General features: G+C 31.9%; 1 long non-coding RNA gene across 1 annotated transcript in view; it reads right to left on the bottom strand.

Moving 5' to 3' along the window:
• Positions 1 to 21,741, bottom strand: part of LOC145297820 (uncharacterized) — a 237,296-nt gene that overhangs the window by 196,349 nt on the left and 19,206 nt on the right. The gene's annotated exons all lie outside the window — the stretch shown is intronic.

The following is a 21,741-nucleotide window of genomic DNA, read 5'->3' as shown; positions in this document are numbered from 1 at the left end:
GCATAAAAAATAACAAAATATTAATCACCCAAACCTATTATTGCTGATAGATTCACTGATCCTGTGTAAAATTACAGTCAGTACATCAGCTGTAGATGTTGCAGGACAAAAACCGTATTGCTTGTTATTGAGTAGGTTGTTTTTGTTGAAGTGGCCGACTTCTCTATCACTGATTCAACTTTGCAAATGTTGTATCCCTACACTTGTTTTAGAAGTATTTTAATGGAATGTGTTCTGATGAACTGTTAGCTCTTATGCCCCTTCGATGAACATACCCCCGAAAGACCCGCCTAGCAACAAAATCACATCCCATCACTGTTGAGGTTCCCAATTGCCAGAAAGCTTTCTACTCTAATAGAGTCTTCTTTTGAACAGTTGGACTTTGGAATTCCCTTCCTGCTATTTGCTTCCCTGAGTGTACTGATATGCAGAAGTTTAAATGTAGCGTAAACCAACATCTTGTTAATTTTTCGTAGGTCCCAAATAATAGCCCCTTATGTCCAAGTGGTGGTATATGCTTTGTTAGGGGTTAACGTGAGTAAAAAAAAAAAAAAAACTTACTCATGACTCGACGCTGGCGTGCCTCAAGGATCACCTAAACCTTTATAGCAATCACTTGAAAGAAAACTAATAATGAAGAGAATAGTTATATGAGAGGATTTCATCAGTATCCGACAAAGCCAAACTGTCAAAAACTTTGCATCAAAGTCAATCCTGTGTGATCAGGGCCACATATCTCTTGAATTTCCTCTCAAAACTGAAAATAATCTGAGCGACATCTACATATCTCTCATTGATGTTGCCAAAACTTTAATTCCAACAAAGCAACTGGACTAAAAAAAACTGCAACCGAAACTAGCTCCTATTCTTACAAAACTGTTCAATTGATTCCTAAAGGAGAAATGCTTCCTTAATGCCTTAAAAAACCTTATCAATCTTCCCATGTTAAAACACTGGAGATTGGTCTTCTGCATCACAGTACAGACACATTACCCTTCCATGTGCCATGAGTAAGTTGCTTGAATCCACGATAAATAGAGAAGTTTTCAGCCACCTCAGCATAAACAGTCTACTCAACAACAAGCAATACAGTTTCTGTCCAGCTGATGTACTGACTGTAGTTTCACACAGGATTAATGAATTTATCAACAGGGGTTTCCTCTCAAGAGCGATAGGTCTTGACATATCAAAGACATTTGATAGAGTTTGGCATATAATGGTCTACTTCGCAAGCTATCCAGCTATGGAATATCTGGAAATGTCTTCTCAATCATTGAATCTTTTCTCAGAAGTTCAACATATCAATAGTGGCATGCCTCAAGGATTAACGTTATTCATCTATGATTTCCAAAATCACATTCTAAGTTTATTTGTCGAGATGCAGACAACACTACCACCTATAGCAACACTTCAAAGGCTAACAATGATTAAGATCTCTCTGAGTTCCTCTCCTTCGACCTTGAGCAAATGGTGCAATGGGGGAAAAAGTGGTTAATTTTAATGCTAGTTATGTAAGAAAACCAGGTCATCATCTCTCACTGAGAGAGACGTGCACGGGTTCACAAGTATGAAAAACCAAACACAAATTCTGATTCATTCAAATATCATCATGCTCAGGTCCACAGCTCCATGGTCATCTATCGAGGCCTTTTTTTTTTTTTTTTACATTGGCATAATCACCTATCTAGATCCAGAGACCACTCGAGGATAAGGGTACAGTAGTCAATTGGACAATATAGTAATCGTTAGTAATGGAAGTTCGGTAAATTTGTTAACTTAAGTGGAACGGCTCATCAAGAACTTGTTTACGTTGAACTTGAAGACAACCATATTGTAGTCAGCTGGAAAGCAGGAAAACGGAAGACAATTCCACAGGCGTGCAGTTCTAAGAAAGAAGCTTTGTTCATGGAATCTATGTTTAGGTTTAGGTACAGATAAAGAGTGGGGAAAATTATTGATAATGTTTTCAGCTAGTCTAGTGTTTCTTGTGAAAGTTTGGCGACAGGGGACCATAGATTGAAGCTCAGTCGAGCACTTGCCATAAAAATAACGATAAAGCAGAGACAAACTCGCAACATCTCTTCTGTGAGAAAGAGGTTGCAGAGAAGAGAAAAGAACATCTCCTACAAGGCTACGAAGTCTATTTTGAACTGTCAAGGCAGGATAAGTCCTTTCTAGCAGCTCCTGTCCAGATGTGGCAACAGTACTCCATCCTTGGACGTACCTGGCTTTTATATAGATAGAAAATTGCATCTAGTCCGAGCCACAACACGCCTTCTGATTTGTCCAACTTGCAACTCCTCTCAACTCTTGTCATCAACCATCGCAAAAGCAATTGTCACAAAAGTGCCCATAAATTAAATATGTACACTCTTTTAGTGTTTTTTTTTTTTTTATTACATTTTCACCCCAAACAAGGCACATTGCCAATTTGGTGTGGGGAGCTACTATCAGGGGCAGCAACTACTGGGGCACTATGTTGGGATTTGGGCAGCAAGATGTCGGTTCACGTTACACTTGAACTTCTGCATGTCAGTACAGTTAGGGAAGCAGGGACTTGGAATGGAATTCCAGAGTCTAGCAGTTCTGGGGAAGAAACTACTGGAGTAGAAAGATCTTTTACATCTAGAGATCTCTACTGTGTGGGGGTGGGATTTAGCTGCCTGTGGGGTTGGTCGAGGGTGTCTATGTCGTGGGGGCACAAGTGTCTGCAGTTCGTCAGAGCATTCACCATTAAAATACTTGTAGAACAGGCAGAGGGATGCAACATTTCGTCGATGGGACAGAAGCTGAAGCTTAGATGCCAGTTCAGGGCCTATCAGATTGGCGACTCTCTTTTGAACCTTGTCTAGGAGTGAAATTGAGAAAAACGGCAAAAAGAGAACGTAAATGTGATGATGATGTTTTGGCTTCTGCAATCATCATCATCATCATCATCATCATCATCATGCAGTCCGTCAATCTTGACGATGACTAGTTGGGGTGTTTGCGTAGTCTCACTCCATCACCACAGGACTTTCCACCTTGGCTCCAAACTTCCTTGCGCAGTTTAGGTGCAGTATCTGTTGCGCATCAGATAGATACCCTCTGAACCTCCAATGCTCATGTCCAGTGGAACGAACCCATGATGACTGGCAGCAGAGGAGACTGCAGCTTCTGGCCGAAAGTAATCTAAGTGAGGTAAACAGTTGCCCTATCGTGTGCAAATATTCAAATTAATCCGTATATCAATGTTTATCATGCGTACGTAAATACATGTGTCACAGTTTCCAGATTATAAATTATTCGATAGGGAGATCCTATTTATTAAATCGTTAATTTAATGTTTGTAGCATGTTATCACCTTCTATCCTTTTTTTGTTAATAAACAGGATTTTCTGGTCACCGAAGACGCAATGTAAAAAAATAAATTTTTAATAATATCACGTGAAACTAAAATATACCTTCTTGGTCTTCTGGCTAGGAGTCAAGTGTAGTATCTGTTCTGTTTAATGATAGTATAATGATATTGTGGGGTTTCCATTTGCGTCAGGCGTCCATACAATGGAAATATGTCACAGGCTTCTATAAGGATATTAGAAATAAACCGTAATAATCATATATATATTATGACACTGCATTAACCAGATTACTTACATATATACTTTCACAGTTTTTACAAAAGAGCTACATTAATATCACAGAGTCTTCATTCATGCTGAACATCCACAGAAAGGCTAACAGCAATATATGGAAGATGCCGCCATGGAATTTCCACAGGTTCTGCTAGTAATAATAATAATACCTGTGAAATTTCCACACTGATATTGACATTCTGTATATGTTCAGTGTAAATCGAGACGCTCTGATATTATTGTAGCTTTTTTGTTAAAACTGCAAAAGTATTCATCTAACCTAGCACGAACGCCCGGTAAAGCCTGGTGGAAAAGTACGCTTAAATATGATATTTTAATTCTTGCAGATTTCGTATATACTATTATAGAGTTAATGTTCTATCGATTTTTATATATTCTAAAGTTATATATATTATTAGAGTTAATGTTCTATCGATTTTTATATATTCTAAAGTTATATATATTATTAGAGTTAATGTTCTATCGATTTTTATATATTCTAAAGTTATATATATTATTATAGAGTTAATGTTCTATCGATTTTTATATATTCTAGTTATATATATTATTATAGAGTTAATGTTCTATCGATTTTTATATATTCTAAAGTTATATATATTATTATAGAGTTAATGTTCTATCGATTTTTATATATTCTAAAGTTATATATATTATTATAGAGTTAATGTTCTATCAATTTTTATATATTCTAAAGTTATATATATTATTATAGAGTTAATGTTCTATCGATTTTTATATGTTCTAAAGTTATATATATTATTATAGAGTTAATGTTCTATCGATTTTTATATGTTCTAAAGTTATATATATTATTATAGAGTTAATGTTCTATCGATTTTTATATGTTCTAAAGTTATATATATTATTATAGAGTTAATGTTCTATCGATTTTTATATATTCTAAAGTTATATATATTATTATAGAGTTAATGTTCTATGGATTTTTATATGTTCTAAAGTTATATATATTATTATAGAGTTAATGTTCTATCGATTTTTATATGTTCTAAAGTTATATATATTATTATAGAGTTAATGTTCTATCGATTTTTATATGTTCTTAAGTTATATATATTATTATAGAGTTAATGTTCTATCGATTTTTATATATTCTAGTTATATATATTATTATAGAGTTAATGTTCTATCGATTTTTATATATTCTAGTTATATATATTATTATAGAGTTAATGTTCTATCGATTTTTATATATTCTAAAGTTATATATATTATTATAGAGTTAATGTTCTATCGATTTTTATATATTCTAAAGTTATATATATTATTATAGAGTTAATGTTCTATCGATTTTTATATATTCTAAAGTTATATATATTATTATAGAGTTAATGTTCTATCGATTTTTATATATTCTAAAGTTATATATATTATTATAGAGTAAATGTTCTATCGATTTTTATATATTATAAAGTTATATATATTATTATAGAGTTAATGTTCTATCGATTTTTATATGTTCTAAAGTTATATATATTATTATAGAGTTAATGTTCTATCGATTTTTATATGTTCTAAAGTTATATAAATTATTATAGAGTTAATGTTCTATCGATTTTTATATGTTCTTAGGTTATATATATTATTATAGAGTTAATGTTCTATCGATTTTTATATATTCTAAAGTTATATATATTATTATAGAGTTAATGTTCTATCGATTTTTATATATTCTAAAGTTATATATATTATTATAGAGTTAATGTTCTATCGATTTTTATATATCATAAAGTTATATATATTATTATAGAGTAAATGTTCTATCGATTTTTATATATTCTAAAGTTATATATATTATTATAGAGTTAATGTTCTATCGATTTTTATATGTTCTAAAGTTATATATATTATTATAGAGTTAATGTTCTATCGATTTTTATATGTTCTAAAGTTATATATATTATTATAGAGTTAATGTTCTATCGATTTTTATATATTCTAAAGTTATATATATTATTATAGAGTTAATGTTCTATCGATTTTTATATATTCTAAAGTTATATATATTATTATAGAGTTAATGTTCTATCGATTTTTATATATTCTAAAGTTATATATATTATTATAGAGTTAATGTTCTATCGATTTTTATATATTCTAAAGTTATATATATTATTATAGAGTAAATGTTCTATCGATTTTTATATATTATAAAGTTATATATATTATTATAGAGTTAATGTTCTATCGATTTTTATATATTCTAAAGTTATATATATATTATTATAGAGTTAATGTTCTATCGATTTTTATATATTATAAAGTTATATATACTATTATAGAGTTAATGTTTTATCGATTTTTATATATTATAAAGTTATATATACTATTATAGAGTTAATGTTCTATCGATTTTTATATATTCTAAAGTTATATATACTATTATAGAGTTAATGTTCTATCGATTTTTATATATTCTAAAGTTATATATACTATTATAGAGTTAATGTTCTATCGATTTTTATATATTCTAAAGTTATATATATTATTATAGAGTTAATGTTCTATCGATTTTTATATATTCTAAAGTTATATATATTATTATAGAGTTAATGTTCTATCGATTTTTATATATTCTAAAGTTATATATATTATTATAGAGTTAATGTTCTATCGATTTTTATATATTCTAAAGTTATATATATTATTATAGAGTTAATGTTCTATCGATTTTTATATATTCTAAAGTTGCGATTTCAAAAATAAAAAATATCCATATGACTTACATGTATTAGCTTGAATCGAAATCAAAATAAAAACTTATGAAATTATATATGCATACATATATATATATATATATATATATATATATATATATATATATATATATATATATATATATATATATCCATAGCCCTTGAGCCCCCTGGAGGGGCATAAGCCGTCTACAACTTTTGTAGATGCTTTTGTAGCGAGGGGTTCTTTTTACAGGGTGAGGATGCTGGCCCCACGCCCAACCTTCTCAGAAGGTACATACAGCGCCTAGCCTTCCCAAATGGTCACCCATCTGGTACTGGTCAGGCTCAACGTTGCTTAACTTTGGTGATCTGGCGAGAACCGTTGTGTCAACGTGATTGTGCCATATATATATATATAACTTGAGTTCCTTCAGCCATAATCTCGAAACCGAAACCAAAACTTATGTAGAGTTCTTGATAAAATTATTTAAAAAAAAAAAATAGATTACTGGAGTGCCATTAATTATAATCGAAACCAAAACTTATGAAGAGTTCTTGATAAAATTATTCATAAAAAAATAGATGACCTAAGTACCATCAGCTATAATCGAAACTGAAACCAAAACTTATGAAGAATTCCTGGTAAAATTATTTATTAGAAGAAATGGAAGTACATAACAATTAAATAACCCGGATGTAAGTGTGACACAGAAAATAACACACTATCATATTAATATGTAGATGATAACTAACAGAAACATCAACACAATTAGAATGAAGCTGTTCTTCAAGAACCTGAATTAAAAGATAAACATTTTTGAAGACAAATATGGAAAACAGCTTGAGATATTTCAAGAAATAGAACTACATTGAGGCATCACTTTTTTTCTAGAGATTTTAATTTAATGAAACTGACTTGTAAATAATTCAGTAATAATTATGTCACACTTTTCTTAGTAATCTGATAATTTGGCATCTAAGTAATAAGATTTGATAGAAACATGTTACATTTCAATATTTTGTAATTTATTAAAAAAAATGTTAAAATGTAAAAAAATATTAAAATATAAAAAAATATTAAAATGTAAAAAAAATGTTAAAATGTAAAAAAATATTAAAATATAAAAAAATATTAAAATGTAAAAAAAATGTTAAAATGTAAAAAAATATTAAAATGTAAAAAAAATATTAAAATGTAAAAAACATGTTAAAATGTAAAAAAAATATTAAAATGTAAAAAAAATATTAAAATGTAAAAAAAATGTTAAAATGTAAAAAAAATATTAAAATGTAAAAAAATGTTAAAATGTAAAAGAAAATGGAGGTCAGTTTGCAATGAAATTTAATGATGGAATGAATCAGTAATGCGATTTGGTTAAAGACCAAAAAAGAAAAGTGTAGGATTTTGGCAGATTATATGATAACACTTGCCGAAAAAATTATTTCATAAAATAAAAACTCTTATTTCATCATGAAATTAAATGTCGGAATTTGATTATTATTGTTATTGCATGGGGAGGGGGGGGGGAGAAAAAAGAAAAGGTACTGATCCAGAACCTGACCCAAGGTCACATCAGCCAATTAATGTGAGAGACAACGACATGACCAGAAGAGAAGATGAAGGAGAGAAAAAACACGAAAACACTATAGGGGTTGGTATTTGTTGAACGAATGGGAGCACACATGGTTTTATTACACAAACGCAATTGTGACACAAAAAAAACGACAAAAGGAAAAGAGATACAAAATGTGATGTTTTAGCACCTGCTATTTAAAAATATATAGTGCATGCAAAAAAAAAAAAATGATAATTGGAGAAAAAGAAGAAAAAGAAAAAAATACTGATCCAAAACCTTACTCATGGCTGAGTCGCCATCTGCCGGCAGTTTATGGTAAGCAGGCTGAAAAGCTGCAGGGTTGGGGGGGGGGGGAAGGGATAATAAAAAACAATAAATTCAAAATGCTGAAAACAAAACTTCAACACGAGAAAATAAGTTTAATTATATGAAGGAAATATTTTTATTTTATTCAAGAAAACTATATTAAATTTAAAAAAGAAATGTTTTAAAGTTTTTTTAGTTTTTTTTTAAAGACAAAAACATAGAAACAACTATGATGAAAATCAAAAGTTTTTCTTTTTTTTTTTGGAGTGTTTTTTGCAAGTAAAGTTTAAATTTAGATAACTGCTTGTTTTTTGTAACGATGAAAAGAAATTTTTTTTATGGAAACAAGTATGATCGAAAACAATTTTTTTTTTAAGTATAGTATCAAATAATTGAATTCTGTTCCTATCATCGTTTGAGGATTGCTTAATCATGCTGGTTTTTTCGGCTGCTTAGCATAAACTGCAGAAAAGTAAGTTCTAGATGAGTACAAAAAAAAAAGAATAAAAGAAATAATAAAAATTGACCAGTAATTAGCTGGGGGTCGGATTTAATAGTTCACTTTTTCTGAAGATGTTCATTGATCTAAATGAAACCGGTCAATCGCTCGTTTTTTTGTTTTGTTTTAATTATTTTCTCATTTTGTTTTTTAACTTTTTTTTTTTATTTTTCATTTTGATCCAAAAAATTTTTTATTATTATTTTTCATTTTATCTTTCAATATGTTCTGTCTCCACAACCGTCTATCCTTTCAACATTTAATCATCCATAGATACATGTTTTGTCATTATATAACTCACTAGCCGAACAAAGCAAGATTTGAAACCAGGAGTCCAGAGTCTGTGGCCTGACGCCTCACCACTGAGCTAACTTGTGCTAGTTTTTATAGATATCATTTGCTTATTTTTGTTTGCGATATGTTTTGAATGAGTTCAATATGAAAGAGCATTTTTTTTTACCTTAATGCTAGTTAGAAATAATTATCCCTTCACTGTGATATTCCACCTGAGAAGTGTCATATATTTTAAGAATTTTAATTATCTATGGACACATGTTTCGTCATTTATCACTCATCAGCATGGTTGAACCTAGCAAGATTCAAGACCAAAATCACAGAGTCTGTAACCTAAGTTTCTACCACCACGCTAAAAATATTGATTAAACTATCAAGGAGACTCGGCATTGCCTGGGATTGAATGTTTAACACTACAATATTTTTATTGTCATCAAAATCGGTGAAATCACCTATTTTTTAATCAAATCGATGATTGCCTGCTCTAGTTGGGGACCCATTGCTGTGCACCTGGAGAAAGCTTCACATGCTTCCCCACAGTGACTTACTCCACAATAGTCTACATTGCACTGTAGAGAACCTGTTAATTTTATAGAATCATCTATAAATATAAAAGCGAAAATGTGTGTGTATGTATGTACGTTCGCTTTTTGTGTATGTCTACAAAAGGCTTTTTTCCACTTGGTTCTCACTCGGCTCGCTCATTCTTAAAACTTTTTATATCACATGTAAATCGTAATAGCTACAAGTTAACAACGGGGGTCGTCTGTCTATTTAATTTGCCCGATTTTGAAAAGCTAAATATTCCACAATTTTGGATCGGCATGTGTTGATTCGGCTTTTTCGTGTAAAAGCGAAACTAAGCTGAACACATCGTTCGCCGGGAACATCCAAAAGCAATTAGCTTCGATCAATGCAGAGTTTCTCCTTGTATCAGACAATTGCTATTCAATTTGGACAATCCTCTTTTTATGAGAAACTGATTTCCTCCCACAACATCTTGGGGAAACAAAAAAAAAAAAAAAAAAACTGCCCCGCAGTGAAAGTTGACCTCATTAAGTCATTAAGTACGGGCACCTGCCAATTCTTAATACTTAAATTAATTCAAACATGTCACACTTTATTTTTCAACTTCGCCTCAAGGCTTCAGGTTCGATTCTTCCTACATACGTACCAAAATTTTTTTGTTCACACTCCCCCACCCCCCACGACACAAACACCCAACGATTTTTTATTATTCTTTTGCTTTGATTTACCCAAAAGCACACACACCTCGAAACACCCCGGCAGTCCCCGCTAGTCTATAATATAAATCTCACCTGTCTGTTTAAAATGTATGTATGTATGTCTGCCTAAAACTTTCGATAGAGGCGACGGATTTTCATGTGATTGGTATCGTTTTGAAGCTCGACACTTCGGACAACAAATATCGAAAAATTGGCCAAAAACATTAATTCCTTCACCCTCAACTGGGCACTTTTTTTCTGACATTTTTTGCAAGTCATTCAACCCTCAACGTCACATAAAATGTGTTATTTTGACCGCCCGTGACGTCACAACCACTGTAGGAACATAAGACCATTTAGTTTTTTTTTCACCTCTTTTTCTACTGACGTGTTACAGGTTTGAGCCTGCTTACTCCTCTTTTTTTTCTTTTTCTTCTTTTTTTTGGTCTCGCAATTTTCCTTCTTTGTTTTTTTTTTTGCTCTCGCAATTTTCCTTCTTTTTTTTTTGCTCTCGCAATTTTCCTTCCTTTTTTTTTTGCTCTTGCAATTTTCCTTCCTTTTTTTTTTGCTCTTGCAATTTTCCTTCTTTTATTTTTCTCTCGCAATTTTCCTTCTTTTTTTTTGCTCTCGCAATTTTCCTTCTTTTTTTTTGCTCTCGCACTTTACCTTTTTTTTTTTTTGCTCTCGCAGTTTACCTTCTTTTTTTTTTTGCTCTCGCAATTTTCCTTTTTTTTTTGCTCTCGCAATTTTCCTTTTTTTTTTTGCTCTCGCAATTTTCCTTTTTTTTTGCTCTCGCAATTTTCCTTTTTTTTTTTGCTCTCGCAATTTTCCTTTTTTTTTTGCTCTCGCAATTTTCCTTTTTTTTTTTGCTCTCGCAATTTTCCTTTTTTTTTTTGCTCTCGCAATTTTCCTTTTTTTTTTTGCTCTCGCAATTTTCCTTTTTTTTTTGCTCTTGCAATTTTCCTTTTTTTTTTGCTCTCGCAATTTTCCTTTTTTTTTGCTCTCGCAATTTTCCTTCTTTTTGTTTGCTCTCGTAATTTTCCTTCTTTTTTTTTTGCTCTCGCAATTTTTACTTATTTGTTTTTTTTTTTTAGCTCTCGCAATTTTCCTTCTTTTTTTTTGCTCTCGCAATTTTCCTTCTTTTTTTTTTGCTCTCGCAATTTTCCTTCTTTTTTTTTTGCTCTCGCAATTTTCCTTTTTTTTTTGCTCTCGCAATTTTCCTTTTTTTTTTGCTCTCGCAATTTTCCTTTTTTTTTTTTGCTCTCGCAATTTTCCTTCCTTTTTTTTTTGCTCTCGCAATTTTCCTTCCTTTTTTTTTTGCTCTCGCAATTTTCCTTCCTTTTTTTTTTGCTCTTGCAATTTTCCTTCCTTTTTTTTTTGCTCTTGCAATTTTCCTTCCTTTTTTTTTTGCTCTCGCAATTTTCCTTCCTTTTTTTTTTGCTCTTGCAATTTTCCTTCCTTTTTTTTTGCTCTCGCAATTTTCCTTTTTTTTTGCTCTCGCAATTTTCCTTCTTTTTGTTTGCTCTCGTAATTTTCCTTCTTTTTTTTTTGCTCTCGCAATTTTTACTTATTTGTTTTTTTTTTTTAGCTCTCGCAATTTTCCTTCTTTTTTTTTGCTCTCGCAATTTTCCTTCTTTTTTTTTTGCTCTCGCAATTTTCCTTCTTTTTTTTTTGCTCTCGCAATTTTCCTTTTTTTTTTGCTCTCGCAATTTTCCTTTTTTTTTTGCTCTCGCAATTTTCCTTTTTTTTTTTTGCTCTCGCAATTTTCCTTCCTTTTTTTTTTGCTCTCGCAATTTTCCTTCCTTTTTTTTTTGCTCTCGCAATTTTCCTTCCTTTTTTTTTTGCTCTTGCAATTTTCCTTCCTTTTTTTTTTGCTCTCGCAATTTTCCTTCCTTTTTTTTTTGCTCTCGCAATTTTCCTTCCTTTTTTTTTTGCTCTTGCAATTTTCCTTCCTTTTTTTTTGCTCTCGCAATTTTCCTCGCAAAAAAAAGGAAAATTGCGAGAGCAAAAAAAAAAAAAGGAAAATTGCAAGAGCAAAAAAAAAAAGGAAAATTGCGAGAGCAAAAAAAAAAAAAGGAAAATTGCGAGAGCAAAAAAAAAGAAGGAAAGTTGCGAGAGCAAAAAAAAAAACAAAGAAGGAAAATTGCGAGAGCAAAAAAAAAAAGAAGGAAAATTGCGGGAGCAAAAAAAAAAAAAGAAGGAAAATTGCGAGAGCAAAAAAAAAGAAGGAAAATTGCGAGAGCAAAAAAAAGAAGGAAAATTGCGAGAGCAAAAAAAAAAAGAAAGAAAATTGCGAGAGCAAAAAAAAAAGAAGGAAAATTGCGAGAGCAGAAAAAAAGAAGGAAAATTGCGAGAGCAAAAAAAAAAAGGAAAATTGCGAGAGCAAAAAAAGAAGGAAAATTGCAAGAGCAAAAAAAAAGAAGGAAAATTGCGAGAGCAAAAAAAAAACAAAGAAGGAAAATTGCGAGAGCAAAAAAAAAAAGAAGGAAAATTGCGGGAGCAAAAAAAAAAAAAAGAAGGAAAATTGCGAGAGCAAAAAAAAAAAAAAAGAAGGAAAATTGCGAGAGCAAAAAAAAAAAGAAGGAAAATTGCGAGACCAAAAAAAAAACAAAGAAGGAAAATTGCGAGCGCAAAAAAAAAAGGAAAATTGCGAGAGCAAAAAAAAAAAGAAGGAAAATTGCGAGAGCAAAAAAAAAAAGAAGGAAAATTGCGAGAGCAAAAAAAAAAGAAAGAAAATTTCGAGAGCAAAAAAAAAGAAGGAAATCTTTTTTTTTTTTGCTCTCGCAATTTTCCTTCTGTTTTTTTTTTGTTCTCGCAATTTTCCTCGGAAAAAAAAAAGGAAAATTGCGAGAGCAAAAAATAAAAAAATGACAATTGCGAAAGCAAAATAAAAAGAAGGAAAATTGCGAGAGCAAAAAAAAAAGAAGGAAATCTTTCTTTTTTTTTGCTCTCACTATTTTTCTTCTTTTTTTTTTGCTCTCGCAATTTTCCTTTTTTTTTTTGCTCTCGCAATTTTCCTTTTTTTTTGCTCTCGCAATTTTCCTTCTTTTTTTTTTTTGCTCTCGCAATTTTCCTTCTTTTTTTTTTTTGCTCTCGCAATTTTCCTTTTTTTTTTTGCTCTCGCAATTTTCCTTTTTTTTTGCTCTCGCAATTTTCCTTCTTTTTTTTTTGCTCTCGCTATTTTCCTTCTTTTTTTTTTTTTTTGCTCTCGCAATTTTCCTTCTTTTTTTTTTTTGCTCTCGCAATTTTCCTTCTTTTTTTTTTTTGCTCTCGCAATTTTCCTTTTTTTTTTTGCTCTCGCAATTTTCCTTTTTTTTTGCTCTCGCAATTTTCCTTCTTTTTTTTTTGCTCTCGCAATTTTCCTTCTTTTTTTTTTTTTTTGCTCTCGCAATTTTCCTTCTTTTTTTTTTTGCTCTCGCAATTTTCCTTTTTTCTGGCTCTCGCAATTTTCCTTTTTTTTTGCTCTCGCAATTTTCCTTTTTTTTTGCTCTCGCAATTTTCCTTCTTTTTTTTTGCTCTCGCTATTTTCCTTCTTTTTTTTTGCTCTCGCTATTTTCCTTCTTTTTTTTTGCTCTCGCAATTTTCCTTCTTTTTTTTTGCTCTCGCTATTTTCCTTCTTTTTTTTTGCTCTCGCTATTTTCCTTCTTTTTTGCTCTCGCTATTTTCCTTCTTCTTTTTTGCTCTCGCTATTTTCCTTCTTTTTTTTTTGCTCCTGCAATTTTCCTTTTTTTTTTTTTGCTCTCGCAATTTTCCTTTTTTTTTTTTTGCTCTCGCAATTTTCCTTTTTTTTTTGCTCTCGCAATTTTCCTTTTTTTTTTGCTCTCGCAATTTTCCTTCTTTTTTTTTTGCTCTCGCAATTTTCCTTTTTTTTTTGCTCTCGCAATTTTCCTTTTTTTTTTGCTCTCGCAATTTTCCTTCTTTTTTTTTTGCTCTCGCAATTTTCCTTTTTTTTTTGCTCTCGCAATTTTCCTTCTTTTTTTTTTGCTCTCGCAATTTTCCTTTTTTTTTTGCTCTCGCAATTTTCCTTTTTTTTTTTGCTCTCGCAATTTTCCTTTTTTTTTTGCTCTCGCAATTTTCCTTTTTTTTTTGCTCTCGCAATTTTCCTTCTTTTTTTTTTGCTCTCGCTATTTTCCTTCTTTTTTTTTGCTCTTGCAATTTTCCTTCTTTTTTTTGCTCTCGCAATTTTCCTTCTTTTCTTTTTGCACTCGCAATTTTCCTTTTTTTTTTTGCTCTCGCAATTTTCCTTTTTTTTTTTGCTCTCGCAATTTTCCTTCTTTTTTTTTTTGCTCTCGCAATTTTCCTTTTTTTTTTTGCTCTCGCAATTTTCCTTTTTTTTTTTGCACTCGCAATTTTCCTTCTTTTTTTGTTTTTGCTCTCGCTATTTTCTTTCTTTTTTTTTGCTCTTGCAATTTTCCTTCTTTTTTTTTTTGCTCTCGCAATTTTCCTTTTTTTTTTTGCACTCGCAATTTTCCTTCTTTTTTTGTTTTTGCTCTCGCTATTTTCTTTCTTTTTTTTTGCTCTCGCAATTTTCCTCCTTTTTTTTTTTGCTCTCGCAATTTTCCTTTTTTTTTTGCTCTCGCAATTTTCCTTTTTTTTTTTGCACTCGCAATTTTCCTTCTTTTTTTGTTTTTGCTCTCGCTATTTTCTTTCTTTTTTTTTGCTCTTGCAATTTTCCTTCTTTTTTTTTGCTCTCGCAATTTTCCTTTTTTTTTTTTGCTCTCGCAATTTTCCTTTTTTTTTGCTCTCGCAATTTTCCTTTTTTTTTTGCTCTCGCAATTTTCCTTCTTTTTTTTTGCGCTCGCAATTTTCCTTCTTTTTTTTTGCTCTCGCAATTTTCCTTTTTTTTTTTGCTCTCGCTATTTTCCTTCTTTTTTTTTGCGCTCGCAATTTTCCTTCTTTTTTTTTGCTCTCGCAATTTTCCTTCTTTTTTTTGCTCTCGCAATTTTCCTTTTTTTTTTTGCTCTCGCTATTTTCCTTCTTTTTTTTTGCGCTCGCAATTTTCCTTTTTTTTTTTGCTCTCGCAATTTTCCTTTTTTTTTTGCTCTCGCAATTTTCCTTCTTTTTTTTGCGCTCGCAATTTTCCTTCTTTTTTTTGCGCTCGCAATTTTCCTTCTTTTTTTTGCTCTCGCTATTTTCCTTCTTTTTTTTTGCGCTCGCAATTTTCCTTCTTTTTTTTTTGCACTCGCAATTTTCCTTCTTTTTTTTTTGCTCTCGCAATTTTCCTTTTTTTTTTTGCTCTCGCAATTTTCCTTCTTTTTTTTTTGCTCTCGCAATTTTCCTTTTTTTTTTTGCTCTCGCAATTTTCCTTTTTTTTTTTGCTCTCGCAATTTTCCTTTTTTTTTTTGCTCTCGCAATTTTCCTTCTTTTTTTTTGCTCTCGCAATTTTCCTTTTTTTTTTTGCTCTCGCAATTTTCCTTTTTTTTTTTGCTCTCGCAATTTTCCTTCTTTTTTTTTTTGCTCTCGCAATTTTCCTTTTTTTTTTTGCTCTCGCAATTTTCCTTTTTTTTTTGCTCTCGCAATTTTCCTTTTTTTTTTTGCACTCGCAATTTTCCTTATTTTTTTGTTTTTGCTCTCGCTATTTTCTTTCTTTTTTTTTGCTCTTGCAATTTTCCTTCTTTTTTTTTGCTCTCGCAATTTTCCTTTTTTTTTTTTGCTCTCGCAATTTTCCTTTTTTTTTTGCTCTCGCAATTTTCCTTCTTTTTTTTTGCGCTCGCAATTTTCCTTCTTTTTTTTTGCTCTCGCAATTTTCCTTTTTTTTTTTGCTCTCGCTATTTTCCTTCTTTTTTTTTGCGCTCGCAATTTTCCTTCTTTTTTTTGCTCTCGCAATTTTCCTTTTTTTTTTTGCTCTCGCTATTTTCCTTCTTTTTTTTTGCGCTCGCAATTTTCCTTTTTTTTTTGCTCTCGCAATTTTCCTTTTTTTTTTGCTCTCGCAATTTTCCTTCTTTTTTTTGCGCTCGCAATTTTCCTTCTTTTTTTTTGCTCTCGCAATTTTCCTTTTTTTTTTTGCTCTCGCTATTTTCCTTCTTTTTTTTTGCGCTCGCAATTTTCCTTCTTTTTTTTTTGCACTCGCAATTTTCCTTTTTTTTTTTGCTCTCGCAATTTTCCTTTTTTTTTTTGCTCTCGCAATTTTCCTTTTTTTTTTTGCTCTCGCAATTTTCCTTTTTTTTTTTGCTCTCGCAATTTTCCTTTTTTTTTTTGCTCTCGCAATTTTCCTTTTTTTTTTGCTCTCGCAATTTTCCTTTTTTTTTTTGCTCTCGCAATTTTCCTTTTTTTTTTGCTCTCGCAATTTTCCTTTTTTTTTTTGCTCTCGCAATTTTCCTTTTTTTTTTTGCTCTCGCAATTTTCCTTTTTTTTTTTGCTCTCGCAATTTTCCTTTTTTTTTTGCTCTCGCAATTTTCCTTTTTTTTTTTGCTCTCGCAATTTTCCTTTTTTTTTTGCTCTCGCAATTTTCCTTTTTTTTTTGCTCTCGCAATTTTCCTTCTTTTTTTTTGCGCTCGCAATTTTCCTTTTTTTTTTGCTCTCGCAATTTTCCTTTTTTTTTTGCTCTCGCAATTTTCCTTTTTTTTTTTGCTCTCGCAATTTTCCTTTTTTTTTTTGCTCTCGCAATTTTCCTTTTTTTTTTTGCTCTCGCAATTTTCCTTTTTTTTTTGCTCTCGCAATTTTCCTTTTTTTTTTTGCTCTCGCAATTTTCCTTTATTTTTTTGCTCTCGCAATTTTCCTTTTTTTTTTTGCTCTCGCAATTTTCCTTTTTTTTTTGCTCTCGCAATTTTCCTTTTTTTTTTTGCTCTCGCAATTTTCCTTTTTTTTTTTGCTCTCGCAATTTTCCTTTTTTTTTTGCTCTCGCAATTTTCCTTTTTTTTTTTGCTCTCGCAATTTTCCTTTTTTTTTTGCTCTCGCAATTTTCCTTTTTTTTTTTGCTCTCGCAATTTTCCTTTTTTTTTTTGCTCTCGCAATTTTCCTTTTTTTTTTTGCTCTCGCAATTTTCCTTTTTTTTTTTGCACTCGCAATTTTCCTTTTTTTTTTTGCTCTCGCAATTTTCCTTTTTTTTTTGCTCTCGCAATTTTCCTTTTTTTTTTTGCTCTCGCAATTTTCCTTTTTTTTTTTGCACTCGCAATTTTCCTTTTTTTTTTTGCTCTCGCAATTTTCCTTTTTTTTTTTGCTCTCGCAATTTTCCTTTTTTTTTTTGCTCTCGCAATTTTCCTTTTTTTTTTGCTCTCGCAATTTTCCTTTTTTTTTTTGCACTCGCAATTTTCCTTATTTTTTTGTTTTTGCTCTCGCTATTTTCTTTCTTTTTTTTTGCTCTTGCAATTTTCCTTCTTTTTTTTTGCTCTCGCAATTTTCCTTTTTTTTTTTTTGCTCTTGCAATTTTCATTCGTTTTTTTTTGTTCTCGCAATTTTCCTTCTTTTTTTTTTTGCTCTCGCAATTTTCCTTTATTTATTTTTTTTTTCTCTCGCAATTTTCATTCTTTTTTTTCTGCTCAACCAATACCTTCACACACACACCTCTACTTTCTTTTCCACCTTCACATCACGGGTTCGAGCCTGCCTACTACAACTTTTTTTTTTTTTTTGCTCAACAAACACCTTCAAACACCTGGGCACTCAAGCTAGTTTTTATATATAGTGGCTTGAATTAAAGTTTAAAATGCAAAAGTCAAGTATCATGCTTCAATTGTGCTTTAAATAGAAATATTCATTTCAAACGTGCCCCTGTCATATCAAAGAATCTACTGTTCACTTTATATCTCGAGACTTTCTGCTTGTGTAGTAATAAAACTTATCAAATGCACTTGTAATGTTAGGCTGTATAAGCTGTTAACTTTCTTCAAAATCGCCTGTTTCTTTTTTCTTGCAATTATTTTGATTACCAATACTTATTGAAGTCATTCTAACACAAACCCTATCTAAAAACACTGCCAGGCACATAAAGTACGTTCGTGTAAAATTTAATAAAAATCGGCCCAGCTATTTAGGAATCCATAGGGAACAAACTCGCAGATACACAAAGTCCCTTCGATATAATAGTAGATAGATAAAAGGAAGTTTGAGAGAGAGAGAGAAAGAGAGAGAGAGAGAGAGAAAGAGAGAGAGAGAGAGAAAGAGAGAGTTCCCTATGGACTCCAAAACGACTGGACCGATTATTATAAAATTTCATACAAATGTACTTTTTGTCTGAGAGTATTCTTAGACTGGTTTAATCAATATTTCTATTTGAGAACACTCCCAGACACATGAAGCACTTTTGTGTAAAATTTCATAAAAATCGGCCCAACCATTTGCGAGTCAATAGGGAACGAACTCACACACACCAAGAGACAAAGTTCCTTTTCTATAACAGTAGAGGTATTAATAATGCATGAACACCTGTGACCATCATAAACACCATGTGTAATGAGTGTAATGAATGCTAATTTCAATCTAAATTTTCATATCACATAAATAAGTGCTTCAGAAATAATCAATAGTCAATCAATCAGTTGGTATTGGCAATAATAAAGATCAATCATTGCTTCATTTTCTTTGCTTGACTTTTAAATCATTTGGTCATACAATAATTTGCCATTTTTTGGACGCAGATTTTTTTTTTTTTTTATGTAGGTCTTTCTTTAAATATTAATCCTAAACTGTTATGCGACTTTTGTTGAGTTGAAATCTCAGTGCTCGGTAAACATAGTCCGACATTACATATGGAAAGGTTAGGATAATTGGTCCTCCATTACGACACCATCACTTTATGTAATCTTTATTTACCTTGAAAAGGGCGCCCACATGGTGCAGGACACGTCCGACAGTATACTTGAATTAGTTCATATACAAGGTACCTTCAATAAGTTGTTTTTTACATAAGCATAACCACTTATCAAGGCCCAGAGACCACTTGAGGATAAGGGTTAAGAGTGTACAGTAGAAATTGGACAATATAGTAATCGTTAGGTATGGAAATTCTGTAAATTTGTTAACTTAAGTGGAACAGCTCATTAAGAACTTGTTTACATTAGACTTGAAGACAACCATATTGTAGTCAGCTGGAAAGCAGGAAAATGGAAGACAATTCCACAGACGTGCAGTTCTAAGAAAGAAGCTTTGATCATGGAATCTAAATTTAGGGTCAGGCACAGATAAAGAGTGGGGGGAATTATTGGTGGTGTTTTTAGCTAGACTAGTGTTTCTTGTAAAAATTTGGTGGGGGGGGGGCATAGATTGAAGCTCAGTCGAGCACTTACCATTCCAACCTTTTTTGTACAGGCATTTAAAATTGTCGTAGACTCTTGCAAATTCAGTATTGCTATACATCTTATGAGATGACTGGCCAATTTTTATGATTTTAGGTTCAAATGAACAGCTGCAGTAGCGATTGGAATACATCCTAATAAAGACCGATCATCACAGCCAGTGAATTTAAAAAATGTAATCTGGATGCGAGGACGCTTCAGAAGAACGATATGCAATAAAATTCTGTTTTAACAGTGCCAGGCACATAAAGCACCTTCATGTGAAATTTAATCATTTAAGAGTCCATAGGGAACACACAAAGTCCCTTTTATATAATAGTAGATAGATAGAAGGCAGTTTGTGAGAAAGAGAAATGTGCTTTTCGTCTGAGAGTGTTCTTAGACGGAGTTTAATCAATATTTCTATCTGAGAACACTCTCAGACACATGAGGAACTTTCGTGTGAAATTTCATAAAAACGAGCCCAGCCGTTTCCGAGTCCATAGGGACGAACTCACACAAAGTTTTTATGATTTTAGGCTCAAATGAACAGCTACAGTAGAAACTGGAATACATTCTAATAAAGCCCAATTGTCACAGCTAGTAAATTTAAAAAATGCAATCTAGAGGTGAGGATACTTTAGAAGAATGATATGCAATAAAATTCGGTTTTAAACTTGGAAAAAATTGTACAGAAATGTATGGAATGCTTCAAACTGCCTTTGGACCATCTTGCATGAATCGAGCATCAGTTTTGGAGTGGCATAAGAGATTCAAGGAAGGTAGTAAGTCTGTGAGGGATGATGAGCAGTGTTGAAGGAGTAAGGAAGTCAGAATGTGAGAGTTGATTGGCCAAATAAAGGATTTCAGGGATAAGGACTGTCGCGTATCTATAGAGACAATAAGTGTATAGTTTGATGCCAGTGTGGAAACTGTACACACAATTATTCACGAGGGACTGAAGATGTGGAAGATTTGCGCAAATGCACCAGTCCATAACTGCATCGTTGTCTCAGACTATTTGATCAAGATGGGTATCAAGATATTTCCTCATCCTCCCTATTGTTCAGACCTTGCTCCCTGTGACTTTTTGTGTTTCCCTATGCTCAAGGAAAACCTTAGAGGCTGTTGTTATGAGACAATTGAGGAGATGCAAGCGGCTGTGATGAGGGTCATTGACACGCTCACACTCAAGGACTTCTATGCGGCTTTCCAGAAGTTGCTGGAAAAATTTGACTCATCTTCGAATTCATTCGCGAACACTCCACATTCTCACTTCTAGAAAGGTAGCAGCAGCATGGGAATCCATCTGGTATACATGAATGGTCATGATTGATAGTTTTCACAGATTTTTGACCTCTTGAGTTGTTTAGCATAAACTTGACTGACAGATGCCTCATCAATATAAGAAAGGGAGACCAGGTCTGGGAGCTGTTTCCACAGATTTCAGGACATTTTTGAATTCACAATGCTAAAGTTTTACAAGGTCGTATGATCGGGTATCATTACCATACGTTTCTTTCATTTCATCAGAAGTCTTGTGCGTGCTTTCAAATACAAAAACCGGATCACTGCACGACACTCAACAGTATTTCACACCTGATTCAATTCAAACACCTGTAAGTCAGAAACTACAATTAGTTCAGGGTTACAATTTGCCACATAACCCATAGAGATATAAATCCTTGTACATGCAAAATTTCAACTATATCAGACAACTGGAAGTGGGTCAGGGGTATTACTTATTGAACGCCGCTTGTAGGATGGAACTGGATTTCAGTGTTAGATCTGTTGTTTGATAAAAACTAGGCTTAATGTGTTCCTCGTTATTTTTTAAACATTTTTTTATTCCATGCATGCATCGGGTGTAGGTTGTCAAATCAAGGCCCAAAGGCCACTCGAGCATAAGGGTCAATAAGTGCATGGAGGTCACCAGAACAACAGTGTAGTAATCGTTAGTGTAGAAATTGGGTAAACTTAGATTATTTAAGGGAGCATATTCAACTAGAACTTGTTTACATTGGACTTAAGACAACCATATTGTAGGCAGCTGGCAAGCAGACCAGCAGAACAGAGCTCTACAGGCGGGCAGTTCTGGAAAAGAAGCTTTGTTCATAGAATTTGCGTTTAGATTTAGGCACAGATAGAGAGTGGGGGAAATTGTTGATAGTGGTTGTAGCTAGATGAGTGTTATTTGTGAAAATTTGGCAAGGGGAGGGTCAGATTGAAGCTCAGACGAGCACTTCTCATGAAAATAATGATAGAACAGGAAAAGGCTCGCAACGTCTCTTCTGTG

The sequence above is a fragment of the Euprymna scolopes genome, chromosome 18, assembly GCF_053919585.1.
Source record: "Euprymna scolopes isolate OS-2025 chromosome 18, ASM5391958v1, whole genome shotgun sequence".
In the NCBI taxonomy this organism is placed as follows: domain Eukaryota; kingdom Metazoa; phylum Mollusca; class Cephalopoda; order Sepiida; family Sepiolidae; genus Euprymna; species Euprymna scolopes.
Note: the sequence above shows the minus strand (reverse complement) of the source record. Positions and strands in the feature narration are given on the sequence as shown.